Source organism: Capsicum annuum, chromosome 7 (assembly GCF_002878395.1).
Source record: "Capsicum annuum cultivar UCD-10X-F1 chromosome 7, UCD10Xv1.1, whole genome shotgun sequence".
NCBI lineage: Eukaryota > Viridiplantae > Streptophyta > Magnoliopsida > Solanales > Solanaceae > Capsicum > Capsicum annuum.
This window is the reverse complement of record NC_061117.1, coordinates 30612851-30631880: the sequence shown is the minus strand read 5'-3', so window position 1 is coordinate 30631880 and position 19030 is coordinate 30612851.

Here is a 19030-nt window from a genome sequence, read left to right as displayed (position 1 = left end):
TAAGCCATCCCAAAAATTGTTGTTATAGAGTAAGAAAAAAATATCTCAAATTCTTAAAATAAAATTAAAAATCTAAAAGAAAACATAAGTCTATCTCTAAATACACAATAAGACATAAATTGGATAGGATGAAGTTAGAGGTTGACTCTGAAAGCATAGAGCGGCCACTACCTCAAGATATGTTAATTATTAGCCGAACTCAACTATCGTATGGTGCCCTCATACCTGGATATACACTAAAAAGGCATAGTAGGGATGAGTATGGTCCATTTGTACTCAGTAGGTATCATAGGCCTAATGAGAGAAGTAGAAAATAAAGTATACAAGTACACACTATGGGCACGTCACCCACAATCAAAAACTATCCCAAATAGTAGCCCACATCATCTCTACTAATAGTTATAAATATATCATGTACACTAAATACAAGTAGAAAAAAAACACAAAATAGATAAACATCAAATCAAACATAAAAGTGCAACACAGAAGATGCATAATGTATGAAATGCTATAAAAATGATAATGTGATATGTATAAGGTTATCACATAACCTCCATATAAACCTATTGAGCATCTATTCTTCTAGGTAGGACCTATAGGGTGGTCATAACCCATATAAAATCTCAATACTCTATCCTTGTCTTCTTATCTATATCTCCTCTCTGACTCATGAGCTATGGCAGAAGATTTTGTAAAAGTGTCTCATTACTGTCAAAAACTTGTATTTACATAGTGGTACCAATATCTCATGAATGTATGTATGATATGACGATGTAATACTCACAACCAAATCAGTAGGAAGACCTCAACTCCAGTTAATATACACACAAGTGAGCTCAAAATCCACTCAATAAGTCAACCATCCTTGATTCAAAATAAGCCATGATCCATTAGAGTGAAATATACCAGTAAAAACATCAATAATACCATAATAAGCCCAACTTAGGCATTTCTAGCACAAGGGAAAATAGTCCAACATATACATAAGGCCAACAATATCAAATAAGACATCCACACGGGCCACACATAACAAATACCATCTCAAATCACAAAATAATATCAACATAACCCCCACATAGGAACACAACAGTAATAACATTATTTTCATAATTATTATCCATACCTATAGCATTATTTTATACAAATATTAACTACCCATCCCAGACTAAAGAAAGTTAAGCGACAACCTACATCGTGATGCTAAAATCTAAGCCCAAAGCCCTTCACGTGGAACTTTTCCCCTCTCAAGCAGTCTCAAAATCAGCTAAAACATACAAATATGAAATCCATGATCAAAATAAAGCCAACGATACCTTTAGTGTCCCTTTTAAATAAGATTTAAAAGGTCCCTAATATGGGTTTTCAAAAAGATAAGGTAAAACTGAAATTTTGTTCATAAAAATATTACTCGTGATTAAAGGAAGCCATAGAATAAATGCAAGTGAAAACGAGTTTAAAACGAGGTTTATATTGAATAAAAACTATTTGTAGGCCTTCTGATCCAAAATCCCCGAATTTCACTTTAGAAATCACATTATAGCGCCTTTTAGATGACAAAAATTGACTTAAAATAGTTGAAATAGTGATTTGGAGCCTACCCAAGCTTAAAAATAGAAGAAATCGCCCAAAAACTCTAAAATCCGAAGCTCAAAGTCTCAAATATAGAAGAAAATTAGAAAAAATGATTTTTATATCATACCAACGTTGACTACTAAAGCGGACAAATGACTGCTTTAGCGGTCACTTCTTTAGCATGGGTCGACTGCTAAAGCAATATGGTGCACAAGGGTTTGATCGCTAAAGCGGTCCCCAACCGTAAAAGTGGCCAACGCTTTGCTTTAGCGGTAATTGATTGGTCTGGCAAGGTCCGCTAATGCTTTAGCAGTCCCTTAGCAGCTAAAGCAATCATACCAGATATGGCTAGTAGCAGCAACTTTGCTAAAAATACAAAGTTGTGAATCAAGCCCTCGGTATTTGTTTGCAATTTTGTGAAGGAAAATTAAATATGCTAATAAAATAAATTCGACGTTCCAAAATCAATAGCGACCTTAAATTTTTGAAAAGAGGTTGTTTTAAAAAAATTAACCCCCGAGACTTAATTTCACAATTTTTTGAACTGAGGGTCGAAATAAGATTTAAAAGTCATAAATTACACCAACCACTATTAATCCAAAATCTACATTTCGGATTTGATGGCATAGTCTGTTTGCTTTTCGACATACAAATAAATTTTGACCTAAGTCAACTATAAGCCTTTTTAACCTCTACACACCACAAAATCGCACAAATCGTATCAAAACTGATTAGGAACCATGTCAATCATTCCCACACTGCAGAAATATCATGTAGCAACCTTGGGGAGAGGTAAAGTAGTCAAATTATATATAATGGATAATTTACAAAATCAACTCCTTACATTTTGCATTAGTTATTTATTTATTAAAAAGGAAAGAATGAAAGTCGATTGCTTATTCAATGTCTCTGGAGAATGGTAAAGAGGTGCAACTAAATTATGTTGATTTCCTTCTTTTCACTTTAAATGGTAAGATTCAATATGAGAAAGCATATGGATTTCAAATTCTCTAAAATAAAATGGATATACTTGAATTCTCTTTCTTGATGTATGTTGCAAAAAATTAGAAATTATTCATACATTTTTTTTTTTGAAAAAAACCATGTCAAGACATTTGGTTGAAGTATAAACATGCTATAACATAAGTGTCATACTGTTGGATTAAGAAATGAAAGGCAATGAAGGCAGAAGATCATTCTAATTCATCTATGATTTTGAAAATGACTCAATTCTTCTGGCAGTGAAGCTTTAAAATATATGGTATTCCAACTTCCTAAGTATATTAGAAGATTCTTATATTATTACTTTTATAATTCTCATGAAAATTCTTTTATCCAAAAACATCAACAAAGGTATCATGTCGCAACATTGTCTCTGACTTTTGGGTTCATTTCTCAATATAAATTTGATTAGATATCAAATTTTCCTATTTTTCAATATAAACTTGATACAAAATTTGTATATTTTTCCTTAAATTAAATTAAGACAAGATAAATATATAATATAATAAGATAACAACAACAATAACAACATACCCATTGTATTCCCATCAAGTGGGTCTGGGGAGGATAAAGTGTATGCAGTCCATATCACTACCTCAGATGAAGTAGAGAGATTATTTTTGATAGACCCCCAGCTCAGGACAGATATTAATATAACAAGCAAAATACATAAAAGCAACAAATAACAAGTGATATCACACCGCTAGATAGTAAAGAATAATAATAGAAACAAGACAAGCACAAGGCAATACTATAAAATATCAATTCAAAAAACATAGATATCACCAATGCACCACGAACAAGAGATTACAAGAAACTACATGCACGTCTACAGACAAAGCACTCTACCATACTACTATAGACGTACTCCTATATACTAACCTTATATCCTAATCCGCATCCTCCACACCTTTCTATCAAGGGTCTGTCCTTCGTAAGCTGTAACTGCTCTATGTCATATCTAATCACCTTTCTCCAATACTTCTTTAGACTACCTCTACCCTAACTAAAACCATCCATAGACAACCACTCATACCTCTGTACTAGAGAATTCATACCCCTCCTTATCACATATATGAACTATCGCAATCTCACTTCCTGTATCTTGTCCTCCACTAAAGTCACTACCATTTTCTCTCAAATAATCTTATTTCTAACTTTATCCCTTCTAGTAAGTCCACACATCCATCGCAACATCCTCATATTTGTCACCTTCAACTTCTGGATGTGGGAGTTCTTAACTGGCCAACACTCTGCTCCATACAACATAACCTGGTAGACTGACACATTGTAAAACTTACCTTTGAGCTTAGAAGGAACTATCTTATCATACATGACTCCTAAAGTAAGCCTCTATTTTTAGCACCCTGCACCAATACGATGCATAACATCCTCATCAATCTTCCTATTCTCTTGAATCATAGACTCAAGATACATAAAACTCTCCCTCTTTTGAACAACTTAGGGATCAAGCTTTGCTACCACGTCTGCATCATGGGAAAAATCACAAAACTTACTTTTCAAGTACTCTGTAACTTAACCTAAATCCCTTAGACTCTAGGATCTGTCTCAAAGCTCCAACTTATTATTAACTTCTTCCCAAGTCTCATCAATCATTAAAACATTATCAAAAAATATCATACACCAAGGTACCTCTCTTTGAATATGTTGCGTCAAAATATCCATCACCAAGTTAAATAAAAATAGGCGAAGAGTCGATCCCTGGTGCAGCCCTATCAAAATAAAAAAATGCTATGAATCTTCTTTTGTCATCCTCACATGAGTCTTCGTATAGTCATACATGTCCTGAATCAACCTAGTGTATGCCATGGGCACCTTCTAGCCTCTAAGAACTGCCGTAGAATTAATGAGTGGTAATTTTACCACTTATTCTCATTAAAAATTTATGCACATTACCTTGTTGTGAATGTATGAATGAGACACATTAGTGATAAAATACACTAATATCCACTCTTTGCAGGCATAGAGTTGAGAAGATCTAAATATGTGGATGGGAGCTAAAAATGATCAAAACAGAGAAAGAAAAGTGTAATTAAAGACTTAAAGCTGCAAGGCCTCAGGTACTGCGGTCGCGGTTTGCTGATCGCGATCATGGAAGCCAAGCAAAAGTTATCCAACCGCAATCGTAGAAGTTACCCACGGTCATGTAACCACGGTTTCAGCCAGATTCACGCGATCACGACTTAGTGGAAGAGATCAACCTAAGGGCAAAACCATAAAGGCACTTGGCTGACCCTAATTTTGAAAAAATGACTCAAACCCTATTATGATGATATTCCATATTCCCTAATTTTTAGGTTTTAGCTCTTGACTTCATAGCCTCCATTTTTGGAGAGGAAAATATTGTGTAAATTTTGGGTGAAGAATACATTGGAGACTTTCTAAGTGGAAGATTATCTCACTACAATTATTGATATTTTGGGAGAGACAAGTTGGAAGTAACATTTTCTTAAATCTTCAATAATTCATTTCAATGGAGACTATGGGTATATCTATTATTATTTATCTTATGTGTAACTAAATCTCCATCTTGAGGTTATATATGAATAGGGGTTAAAGTGTGTGTGGGTTATTATTATTAACATCTATTTGGTAATTCATGTTTATGGGTTTTGTCATTGCTATGATAATTTGGCTGGAATTTGATAGTTGAAAGCCCCAAATACCCACATGGGTTTGATAAGTGAAAGCTCCAAGCTCTAGAAAGCTCAAGGCCATCTTCGAAAGAAGGGTTTTGGGTGAAGTATAGGAATCCATATCGTCCTTCAAAGAGGGATGTGGAAACCAAATGAGTGATAGATAATTATGTGTGTAGTTTGCTTAAGTTTTACTATCTTAGACATAAGGATGAATGTTGAGGTTGACTATACCATGGGTATCATCCTAGAAATAGGGATGCCTAGATTGAGGTTGTGGTTAAAAATTATTGAACACACCTACTAGGTATTCAAAAGAATCAATTGGTGAAAGTTTGCTGTTTTGTTGAAAGAATAACATCAAAATCCATAACCAAACCTATCCATATTTGTTTTACTAAATTGATGTTAATTGGTAACACCCGTATATCACTCCCTTAGTAATGCATAATCCTAATATCCGTGCATAATTGTTAATCTCTAATTATTCGTAGCCCTGAATTTATACAAGAAGAACCTAACAAAGAAACATTAGTGTCAACAAATCTGCAGAAAGGAGATCGAAAGGAATTTTTGAAATGAGTGGAGAAAGCATTGTAGAAGACAAACCATATCAACTCAAAAAAGTGGAAGAAAGCTAGACAAGAAAACAATCAACCTAAGAAGAAATTCAAGGGGAAATGCTTTAATTTTGGCAACATTGCCCATAAGTCAATAGATTGTCGTGCCCCAAAGAAAGGAAAAAAGAAGGACCAAGAAAATAGGGTTGAATCCAAGAACAAAATGGATGATCTGTGTGTCGTACTGTTTAAATGTAACTTGGTAGGAAACCCTCAAGAATGGTCGATAGATAATGGTTACACCCTTCACATTTGTGAAAATAAAGAGTTGTTTGTTGCATTTTTCCAACTTAAAGCGAACAGAAGTTCAATATGGCAAACTTCGGAATTGCAAAAGTTAAAGAAACAGGAAAAGTCTGCCTGAAAATGACTTCAAGCAAAGTGTTGACTATTAACAATGTCCTGTATGTACCGGAGTTAAGGAAGAACTTGATTTCTGTATCACTTCTTGATAAAAATAGATTCAAAAGTGTATTTCTTTCCAAAAAAATTGTACTTAGTAAAGAAGAAGTGTACATAGGAAAAGGATACCTCACTGAGGGTCTATTTAAGATGAATATAATGAATATTAAAATCAATAAATGTTATGTTCTTCTTTCTTGCTTGAGTCTAATGATTTGTGGGATGAACGATTAGGACATGTCAATTATAAAACATTGCAAAAATTGATTAACTTAGAAGTTTTGCTAAACTTTGAGTGCAATAAATCAAAAGATCAAAATGTCAAATGTGTGTGAAATCAAAGTATGCTAAGCATTCATAAAATTCCGTTGAAAGGAATTTCAATCCCTTAAAATTAATCCACACTGACATTTGTGATATGAAGTTAATACCATCTCGTGGTGGAAAAAAATATTTTATAACTTTTATTGATGATTGCACTAGGTACTATTATGTCTATTTGCTAAACAATAAGGATAAAGCAATAGATGTATTTAGATAATATAAAATAGAATTTGAAAATTAGTTAGAGAAAAAGAACAAAATGATAAGAAGTGATAGGGGTGGAGAATATGAATCTCCTTTTGCAAAAATATGCATAGAAAATAGAATTGTCCATCAAACTATGGCTCTGTATTCACCTCAATCTAATGAAATTGCAGAAAGGAAAAACTAAACCTTAAAGGAATTGATGAATGCCTTACTAATAAGTTCAGGTTTATCGCAAAACTTATGGGGAGGAGCTATCCTTACGGATAGCTGAATACTAAATAGAGTGCCCTATAGTAAGACACATTAAATTCCATATGAAAAATGGAAATAAATTAAACCCAACTTGAAATATTTCAAAGTATGGGGTGTCTAGAAAAATTCCAAGTTTCTGTGCCTAAAAGGGTGAAAACAGGACCTAAAACAGTGGACTGTGTGTACATAGGATATGCTAAAAGTAGTAAAGCATATCGATTTTTGGTTCGTAAATCTGAACATCCAAATATCACTGAAAATACGGTTATTGAATCAGATAATATTGAGTTCATTGAACACATTTAACCATATAAAACTAGACATGAACAGTCTAGTGGAGAATCTAAACAACCTCGAGATGAACCAAGTTTAGAATCTATTTGGTAAATCATGTTTATGGATTTTATCATTCCTATGATAATTTAGTTAGGATTTGATGGGTGAAATCCCCAAATACAACATGAGTTTGATGAGTGAAAGCTTTAAGCTCTAGAAAGCTCAAGGTTATCTTCGAAAGAAGGGTTTTGGGTGAAGTATAGGAATCCATATCATCCTTGAAAAAGGGATGTGGAAACAAAAGCAATGATAGACAATTATGCATGTAGTTTGCTAAATTTTCACTTAGATATAAGGGTGAATGTGAGGTTGACTATACCATGGGTAGCATCCTAAAAATAGGGTTGCCTAGATTGAGCTTATAGTTACAACTTGTGGAACACACCTATTAGGTATTCAAAAGAATCAATGGGTCAAAGTTTGGCGTTTTGTTAAAAAACTAGTATCAGAATCCATAACTGTAATGACCCAAGATCACCTCCCAGAACATCACACGGTGCTTAGGGCTAAATTAGCCCCAAGCTAACCCTTTGAGCCTATCACTTCTCATAATAACTCATTTAAGAAGAAATATAAAAAAACACTGGCACTGTCATATCAAATGAAAGGAAGTATGAAGATAATACTCAGTCCAAACGACCACAATACTATAAATCTCAACAAAACCACAATCTAATAATTTGTCTGACAAAGCCTCTACAACTCCATGAACTAGAGAGCAATTGGGACAGGTCCCCAACTGACTCAAACTAGACTGAAAGTAATAACATAACCACTCAAATACTGAAATATCTGAAGATAGGCCCTCGAACCATGAGGACTCACCATTGGAGAAATATAGACAAAGGTACTCGAGAATCACTGACGAGGCGGGACTGAGCACCTGAACTTACATTATTAGACAATGTAGCACATGGACGTATATCTGGATCAACACTTAGGAATGTACTGAGTATATGGGGGGTGTTTACATTTACATAAAACAATATCAATACTCTGTAATCAAATCATGCATGCAAATAGGAATGACTCGCATGGCTTGAATAAGTCTAAAATGTAAAGATCATAAATCATGTAGAATGAAGCATGTAGCACAAATCTCGTGAGTCATTCTACTTTGGCTTTAAAATCTGATGATCAACTCTTATTAGTAGAGAAAACTTCTTCTTTCTTTGGAAAAATACTCAAAAGCAATTCGTTCACTTTAGAAAATATCTCATCTCAAAGCTTTAGGGAAAAGGTTCTATCTCAATGGAAAACACTTTAGTTTGGGGAAGTTCTCTTAACCGACATAAACCATGCGAGCTACATGGAGTCCAACGTCTTATCCTCCCAAGAAAGAAACCTCAGGTTGGGAAGAGGTATCATACTCTTTCCAAGGAGTATAAGCTCAACTCAGTGATCACTTATCTCGGCCTCGGGCCCAAACATCTCGGCCTCAAGCCCAAAATCTCAAACCTACAGTGGAACATAGTTCTGGAGTAAGAAACCATGGTAACTTACCCAACTCGGTGCTAAATACTACTCCTTTTAGTTTAACTCTCTCATCTCATGGAAATCCACTTTAAAAATAATCTCATGGTTCAATAAGAACCCAATTGTAAAATCTATAATCTCATGTAGTGAAGTGGATTTAAAAAATCTATGACCATTTGGTCAAAACATTTCTCAATAATCTCAAACTACTCAAATCATGGGTGCTTATGGCACAATAATTCATAAAATTGCAAGTCTCAAGTAAGGCTTAATGACCCATAATTCAATCTCAAGTTAAAACTCACCGTAATGCATAATAGATAGCATATAGATTCATAATTGAAGTAGAAATCTGGAAGTTACAGCAATTTGTCTTAAAATATGAACATACTCATATACTTCAATTTCTAAAACATTGAAACTCTTAAATTCTCAAGGAGTAACAATATAGGGTGTAAACCCAGCTTCAATTCTTAAGAAAACATGCAAAATCATGCTATTTGACTTTCAATTCATGGGAAACATCAAGCTATTGCAATCAATAACAATGGTTGAAAAACCCTAATTCAATATCATGTAAAATCTCATAGATTGCAGAAAATTATTGTTTAAATAAGCCTTTTGGCACAAGGGTGAAAAAATTACCCTTGTTCAAAACCCCACATACCTTAGATTATGAAATTGCATGAACAAGCTTGCTTCAAACTCTTCTTCTTACTATTGAGAGAGGGTTCTTGCAACCCTTGAACTTCGAAAACTTAAATCTCAACTCAATTTGTAGAATCTATGGTGAGTTCTTGAATTTCTTGGAAAAGGGTTTTATATTTGATCTTGAGGGAGAAACCCTAGATCTCTTGTGTTTGGGATGATGAATGAAGCCATTTGTTTTGCTTGAAATATATATATGGTTGATAAAAGAGTGGAAAATACTGAAAATCCCTTTTAAAAACAAGTTAAAAATACTGAACGGGGGATGCAACGGTCGAAGCGACGGTCCATCAGATCATCTGTTACACGTCGGTCAAAAAAAGATCACACTACCTTGATGTGATGGTCTCAGCAATAGTCCATCACAACTCGACGGTCCATCAGATCATTCGTTGCACCTTGGTTAGGATGAGGCCACACTGCCTTAGCGGCGATGGTCTCAGCGATGGTCCATCGCAGACTTGATGGTCCATCATCCTGGTCGTCGCACTTGGGCCAGAAAAGGGGGTTATTCCCTGGGTTGAGCCGGTCCATCGCACACTCAACGGTCCGTCAACCTGTCCATCACACCTAGGTAGTTCTGACAACTCTTAGTAAAACGACCATAACTTCTCACCCTAATACTGGATTTTGATGAAATTGGTATCGTTGGAAAACTATTTCAATTCTCTACACTATAGGAAGTCATTTTCAGGAAAATTCATCAAGATTAAAACACTAATAACTTGGGAAGTCTCTTCTCAATCTTTTAGAGCCGTAATTATACTTCACTTGACACGCTCAAGGCTCAAACTACAATGGAACTTTGTAGGGTCTTACAATATCTCCCCCTTGGAAACATTCGTCCTCGAATGTCGCTTGTTAGACTAGGAATACAGGAAAAACAAAATACACATAGCTGAAGCAATTTACTAAACGGGCTAAAAATCTTTCTAAACTCCTGAATACCTCAGAAATTGCAAAAAGTCATGCAAGAATAGATAATAGCTTAACTTTAGATTAGAAGGGTTGAATTAAGGAAGAATAATACCTTCGGATCGATCTGAACTCTCGGAAAAGAGGTGCGGGTACTTGGCTCATATGTTTTCTTCTGCCTCCCAAGTAGCACACTCAACTGACTAGTTTCGCCACAACACTTTGACTAAGGGAACCTCTTTGTTCTTCAGTCTACGGATCTGAAAATCTAGGATCTCAATGGGAATCTCATCGAATGAAAGACTGCTCTGAATATTAGCATTCTCTGAAAGATCTACCACAACGGAATCGCCAATATGCTTCTTAAGAATGAAGACATGATAAATAGGATGAACGGCTGACAACTCCGCAGGAAACTCAACCTCATAGGCTACTTTCCCAACACGGCTCAAAACTCTATACGGGCCAACATAACGGGGACTAAGCTTTTCTTTTTTACCAAACCTCTTCATCCCTTTCATGGATGAAATCTTCAAGTACACCAAATCATCTACTTCAAACTTAAGATCTCTTCTCCTCACATCAGCATATGACTTTTGACAACTCTGAGCTATCTTTAACCTCTATCTAATCAACTTAACTTTCTCCATAGTTTTAAACACTACATCAGGCCCAATCACAGCAGTGTCACCTACTTCAAACCAACCTATGGGTGATCTACATCTTTTACCATACAAGGCCACAAATGGTGCCATCCCGATGCTAGCATGGTAACTATTGTTATAGGAAAATTCTATCAATGGTAAATGCTCATCCCAACTTCCTTTAAAATCAAGAGCACACGCTCTCAACATATCCTTTAGAGTCTAAATGGTCTTTTCAGCCTAACCATCTATCTGTGGATGAAAAGTAGAACTCAAAAGAACTTGGGTACTAAGAACCTATTGAAATGCCCTACAAAACTGAGAAGTAAATTGAGTACCCCTATCCAAAATGATAGACAAGGGAACTCCGTACAGCTTAACTAACTCTCGAATATATAATCTAGCATAATCCTCAGCTGTATAAGATGTATTCATGGGAAAGAAATGGACGGACTTAGTCAGCCTGTCTACAACAACCCAAATAGAATCATGATGATGACGCGAAAGAGGTAACCCAGTCATGAAGTCCATATTCACCACCTTCCACTTCCAAGTGGGTATACCAGACTCTTGCATCACACCTCCAGGTCTTTAGTGCTCTACCTTAAACTATTGGCACGTTGCATACTTTTCTATAAACCCAGCTATATCCTTTTTCATACCATTCCAGTAATAGATTTCCCGTAAGTCACGGTACATCTTGGCAGTGCAGAGATGAATAGAATACCGCACGTCAAGCGCTTCATCCATAATCCTCCACCTCAGATCATCAACACACGGAACACACAATCTACCCTGCAATCTTAACACGTCATCTCCCCCTTGGGAGAAAACCTCTACCTTTTGTCCCTTAACTTCTCCCTTCAGTTTGACCAAACTAGGATCTTTATGTTGCTTCTCCTTCACTTCCGAAACTAAAGAGAATTTAGAACTACTCTGCACCAACATACTCCCCTCAGCTGAATCAAGCCTAACACCCAATCTATCCAGACAATGCACATCATGAGCTAACTCTTTCTTACCTTTTTCACATGAGCAACACTACCCATAGACAATTTGGTAAGGGCATCCGCCACTACATTGGCCTTACTCGGGTGATACAACACACTCATATCATAGTCTTTTACCAACTCCAACTACCTCCTCTACCTAAGATTCAAATTCCTCTGATTAAACATATACTACAGGCTTTTATGATCTATAAACACATCAACATGGACACTATAAAGATAGTGCCTCCAGATTTTCAAAGCAAAGACCATAACAGCTAAATCAAGATCATGGGTTAGGTAATTCTTTTCATGCGGCTTTAACTGTCTAGAGAAATAGGCTATAACCTTACCTCTTTTCATCAACACACAACCTAAACCAATTCTAGAGGCATCACAATACACCACAAAGCTACCTGTACCATTAGGTAAAGTTAACACAGGGGCTAAAGTAAGTTGAGTCTTCAACTCCTAAAAACTCTTCTCACAAGAATCTGAACACAGGAACTTAACTATTTTTTGGTTCAACCAGGTCATGGAGATGCAATAAAAGAGAAACCTTTAAAAAATGATGATAGTATCTTGCTAAACCCAAGAAAATCCTAATGTCAAATGGAGAGATGGGTCTAGGCCAATTTCTTACAGCTTTTATCTTTTGGGGATCAACTCTAATACCTTAGACTGAAATAATATGACCCAGAAAGGCTACAAACCTTAACCAAAATCCACACTTATTGAATTTGGCAAATAACTGGTGATCTCTTAGAGTTTGCAGGATAGTTCTAAAGTGATTTGCATAGTCATTCTCATTGCGAAAGTATACAAGAATGTCATTTGTGAAGACAATGATGAACATATTAAGATATAGCTTGAACACTCGATTCATGTGGTCCATGAAGGCTACTGGGCCATTGGTTAGGCCAAAAGACATGACTAGAAACTCAAAGTCACCATAGCAGGTTCAAAAGGCTGTCTTTGGAATATCACATTCCCTTACTTTAAGCTGGTGATAGCCATATCTAAGGTCTATCTTGGAGAAATAACTTGCACCTAGCAACTGATTAAACAAGTCATCGATTCTCTGGAGAGGATACTTATTTTTTACTGTGACCTTGTTAAGCTGATGATAGTCAATGCACATACACAAAGAACCATTTTTCTTTTGAACAAATAGAATAGGTCCACCCCAAGGAGAAATACTGGGCCTTATGAAACCCTTGTCTAAAAGATCTTTGAGTTTGTCTTTTAACTCCTTAAGCTCTACACGTGCCATACGGTATGGCGAAATACAAATGGGATGAGTGTCGGGAAGAAGGTCAATCCCAAATTCTATCTCTTTATCAGGCGGTACCCCTGGGAGATCTTTCATAAAAAACATCTGGAAACACATTAACAATATCGACTGACTGAATAGTTGGATTCTCCAACTTAGTGTCTTTAACTCTAACTAGGTAATAGATGCAACTTTGGATATTAGCCTTTCGACTTTAAGATAGGAGATAAAATATCTCTTGGGAGATACTAAACTCTCGGACCACTCAAAAACTGGCTCATCAGGGAACTGAAACATGACCACACGGGTACGATAGTCTATAGATGCATAATAGGAATAAAGCCAATCCATACCTTGAATAAGGTCAAAATCCACCATGTCTAACTCTATCAAATCGACAAGTATGACTCTATGAAGAACACTAATAGGACAATCTCTATATACTTGTTTAGTAACAACTGACCCCCCTACTGGTGTAGAGATAAGGAAATGCTCAGGAATCTTTTCAGGACTCATTTTGAAATTCACAGCTACAAGTGGGGTCACATAAAAGAGACTTAACCCGGGGTCCAACAACACATAAACATCAAGACAAAAGATATGGAGCATACCAGTAATAATATTGGGAGAGTCCTCCTACTCCTGATAGGATGGTAAGGGATAGAATCTGTTTTGGAACTGACCACCAGTAATGCTAGATGAAGTGCCCTGAACAGAGGCGGGACGAGGGACAAGAGCTGGTGTACTAGTAGTCTGTGACTGAGGTTGGGCATCTCTGTTCCCCTGCCTAGCATGTGGGTAATCTCTAAGTATGTGGCCATACTTACCACAACCAAAACAACCCCTCAAATATGCGAAACACTCACCGAGAGGATCCCTACCAATCTTAGCACAAGGAGGATAACGGGGCCTATTACCAACACTGTTCTGCAATCAAGACATAAAAGACTTTCTCCCTTGCTCCCACCTGCCTCTAGGTGCGGGAGCACTAGCTGATGAAGGTGCGAGAATAGACGGACATCTCTGAAACTGAGGGTGATTCCCTCTATGGAACCTAGGCGGACTATACTCATGCTGCTCAAATCTAGCCCTTTTATTACCGCTCACTTTATCTCTTTCCCTTATTTTATCTGCCTTCATTCGTGGTGCATGCATCATCAACCTAGATAGATCCATATCTTTATGCAGTATCGCAGTCCTACACTCTTTCAATACCAAACCAAAAATACCTATCATGAATTTACTCATACTTGCTCAGGTGTCAGAAATTAAATCAGGAGCATACTTGGCCAACTGGTTGAACTTCAAGTAGTACTCCTTAACAGTCATGGAGACCTGCCACAAGTTCATAAAATCCTCAATCTTTGCTTCCGTCATCTCAAGGGGAAATAACTTGTCCAAGAATGCATCTTAGAATACCTGCCAAGTCATAGAAGCAGCATCCTTACCTCTACCCTTTCTCTATGATACCACTCAATCATAAGCAATGTCTTTCAATCTGTAATATGCTAACTCAACACTTTCCTCCTCAGAAACATGCATCACCTGTGTGATCTTTCTCTCCTTCTTAAGTTACAACTGTGGGTCCTCATCGGCCTTAAACCCATAAAACTCTGGCAAATTCATCCGCATGAAATCATGAATCCTAGCCATAGCTACATTACCTCCCTGTTGATCTGCAACTGTAGCTCGGTTATTGGCTCGAACATTAGCAGTGACTGGTTGGGCTAATGCCTGAAGGCCACCCGAAACTCAGCATGAGACACAGTCTCATTCAAAGAATCAACAAGTGAGGGTTGCTCATCATCGTTTCCACATGCATTTACTCTTTAGAGAGGCATTTTCTGAAATAGGAGAGCAAGATTTATTAGATCAGAGGGAAAAATACAGGCACGATGTATTCTGAAAGAAAGGAACAACTTCTTCCTAAAACGTCTTATAGCCTCGTGCTTATAGGTATGGCATGCTACACACCGATGATCAAGACTCTACTCAACGTGGCTTGTCAAACTCCCTAGGACTTCTTTAAACCTTAGGATTTGATACCAAGTTTGTCACGACCTAATTTCACCTCTCGGGATGTAACACGGTGCTTAGGGCTACAAGTATCTCCAAACTAACCCTTTGAGCCTATCACTTCTCATAATAACTTATTTAAGAAGAAATATACAAAACACTAGCACTGTCTTATCAAATGAAAGAAAGTACAAAGATAATACTCGGTCCAAATGACCACAATACTGGAAATCTCAACACAACCATAATCTGATAACTAGTCTGACAAAGCCTAACTCCATGAACTAGAGAGCCATTGGGAAAGGTCCCCAATTGACTCAAACTGGACTAAAAGTAATAACATAACCACTCAAATACTGAAATATCTGAAGATAGGCCCTTAAACCTGAGGACTCACCATTGGAGAATTATAGACAAAGCTACTTGGGAATCACTGACGAGGCTGGGACTGAGCACTTAAACCTACATTATAAGACAATGTAGCACATAGACGTATATTTAGATCAGCACTTGGGAATGTACTTAGTATATAGGGGGTGTATGCATTTACATAAAACAATATCAATACTCTGTAATCAAATCATGCATGCAAAGAGGAATGACTCGCATTGCTTGAATAAGTCTAAAATATAAAGCTCATAAATCATGTAGAATGAAGCATGTAAGACAAATCTTGTGAGTCATTATACCTTGGATTTAAAATCGAATGACCAACTCTTATTAGTAGAGAAAACTACTACCTTCTTTGGAAAAATACTCAAAATCAATTCGTTCACTTTAGAAAATATCTCATCTCAAAGCTTTAGGGAAAATGTTCTATCTCAATGGAAAATACTTTAGTTTAGGGAGGTTCTCTTAATTGACATAAACCATAAGAGCTACATAGAGTCCAACGTCTTGTCCTCTTAAGGAAGAAATCTCACATTGGGGAGAGGCGTCATACTCTATCCAAGGAGTATAACCTTAACTCAGTAATCACTTATCTCAGCCTAGGGCCCAAACATCTCGGCCTTAGGCCCAAAATCTCAAACCTACGGTGGCACATAGTTCTGGGGTAAGAAACCATGGTAACTTACCCAACTCGGTGCTAAATACTACTACCTTTAGTTTAACTTTCTCATCTCATGGAAATCCACTTTAAAAATAATCTCATAGTTCAATAAGAACCCAATTGTAAAATTTGTAATCTCATGTAGTGAAGTGGATTTCAAAAATCTATGACCATTAGGTCAAAACATTTATCAATAATCTCAAACTACTCAAATCATGGGTGCTTATTGTACAATAATTCATAAAATTGCAAGTCTCAAGTAGGGCTTAGTGACCCATAATTCAATCTCAAGTTAAAACTCATCATAATGCATAATAGATAGCATATAGATTCATAATTGAAGTAGAAATCTGGAAGTTACAACAATTTATCTTACAATATCAACATACTCATATACTTCAATTTCTAAAACATTGAAACTCTTAAATTCTCATGGAGTAACAACATAAGGTATAAACCCAACTTTAATTTTTAAGAAAATATGCAAAATCAAGCTATTTGACTTTCAATTCATGGGAAACATCAAGCTATTGCAATCAATAACAATGGTTGAAAAACCCTAATTCAATATCATGTAAAATCTCATAGATTGCAGAAAATTATAGTTTAAATAAGCCTTTGGGTACAAGGGTGAAAGGATTACCCTTGTTCAAAACCCCACATACCTTAGATTATGAAATTGATGAACAAACTTGGTTCAAACTCTTCTTATTACTCTTGAGAGATAGTTCTTGCAACTCTTGAATTTGGAGAACTTAAATCTAAACTCAATTTGTAGAATCTATGGTGAGTTCTTAGATTTCTTAGAGAAGGGTTTCAGATTTGATATTAAGGGAGAAACCCTAACTCTCTTGTGTTTTGGATGATAAATGAAGCCATTTGCTTCACTTGGAATATATTTCGTTGATAAAAGAGTGGAAAATACCAAAAATCCCTTTTAAAATTGAGTTAAAAATACTGAATGGGGGCTACGACGGTCGAAGCAACGGTCCATTATTAGTCTGATGGTCCATCGGATTGTCCTTCACACGACGGTCAGAAAAGATCACACTGCCTTGATGTGATGGTCTCAGTGATGTTCCATCACAAATTTAATGGTCCATTTGATCATCCATCGCACGTTGGCTGAGGCCACACTGCCTCAGCGATGATAGTCTCAACGATGGTCCATCGTAGACTTAATGGTCTATCATCCTGGCCGTCGAACTTAGGTAAGAAAAAGGGGTTAATTCCTTGGTTGTGGCGGTCCAGGTGATAGTCCATCGTACACTCGATGGTCCATCAACCTGTCTGTCGCACCTGGGCAGTTCTGACAACTTTCAATAAAACGGCCATAACTTCTCACCCCAATATTGGATTTGGAAAAAATTGGTATCGTTGGAAAGCTATTTTAATTCTCTACACTATAGGAAGTCATTTTCAGTAAAATTCAACAAGATTAAAATACTAATTACTTTGGAAGTCTCTTCTCAATCTTTTAAGGCTGGAATTACACTTCACTTGACATGCTTAAGGCTCAAACTACAAGGGAACTTTACAGGGTATTACAATAACCAAACCTACCCATATTTGTCTTACTAAATTGATGTCAATTGTTAACACCCAAATATCACTCCCTTAGTAATGTATAATCCCAAGATCCGTGCATAATGGTTAAACTTTAATTATTCGTAGCCCCAAATTTATACTAGAAAACCCTGAAAAAGAAATATTAGTATAGGTATCTATCTCCCCCATTTTATATTTTTGTACCATTTATTTGAATTTAACTTGTAGATATTATTTTGAATTAATTTGATTGTCACTCACATTGTTCCTCATGGATTCAACCCCGACTCCAAAGTTGGATAAATATATTAATGATGACTACCTTGCACTTAATTAGATGTGTAAGTTGAACGTTATCAAAAATGGCATTGTTGTCGTGGAATAATTAGGCGTATTAAGTTAGTTTGAAATTTTAGTTTACTTGCTTGAATTAAAGCTTGTATATATGTGTTTGTGATTTTCTTTATAGATAGATTTTATTTTATTTTTACCTTTTCCTATGGCATCTTGAACCAAGTATGAGTTGGATAGTTGGAAGTCCTATCTTGACAACCCATGTTCATATTATGATGGACCACACTTCAGGAGAGATTGTAACTTTGCTCCTCAGAGAGAGACGAAATCACCATCTTGATCTTGTAGGCAGTATGGTTGTCCTTTGTGTGGTAGTCAAAATGGACATTGGGATGATTGTACAAATTCCCCTCCTCCTATTATACTAACTGAATTGCTAGTTCTTTTTATGATATTAATAGTTCTTTTGATGAGAAAAAGGAAGAGTAACACATCAATTCCAATAGTCATGACCCAAATTTATTAGCTATTTTAGATTCGGTAGATACAATGGGGGAGAATATAGAATACATGCATCAAGAATGGACAAATGTAAAGAAGAAGGTAATGGGCAAAGAATAAAAGCTTCAAATAATCCCTAACATGCCCACCTCCTGAGAGGAGGTTTTTCAAGAAGAGAAACCAAGATATGATGACAATCTTGTTTGCGAAGACTCCTCGGTAACTTCCAAATCATCCAACTCA